The following is a 282-nucleotide window of genomic DNA, read 5'->3' on the forward strand; positions in this document are numbered from 1 at the left end:
TGTGTGTGTGTGTGTGTGTGTGTGTGTGTGTGTTGCTTTGGTACAATGAGTGATGTTATGGTATGGCGTTACCATTTGGAAGATAATTAAGTATTAGCAAGGGAAATTACATTCATCCATTTGCAAGTAGTGACGTTGCATAGAAGTAGCATTGACATTATAATTAAAATAAATAAATATGTATAATGAGAATAATTGAAGAATTAACAATAATTTTGGAAGCTGCATTTCATTTTGGGTCTTTGATGGACGGAAGAAACAACAAATATCGAAGTAGTCCCA

Source organism: Octopus bimaculoides, chromosome 4 (assembly GCF_001194135.2).
Source record: "Octopus bimaculoides isolate UCB-OBI-ISO-001 chromosome 4, ASM119413v2, whole genome shotgun sequence".
NCBI classification, from domain to species: Eukaryota; Metazoa; Mollusca; class Cephalopoda; order Octopoda; family Octopodidae; genus Octopus; species Octopus bimaculoides.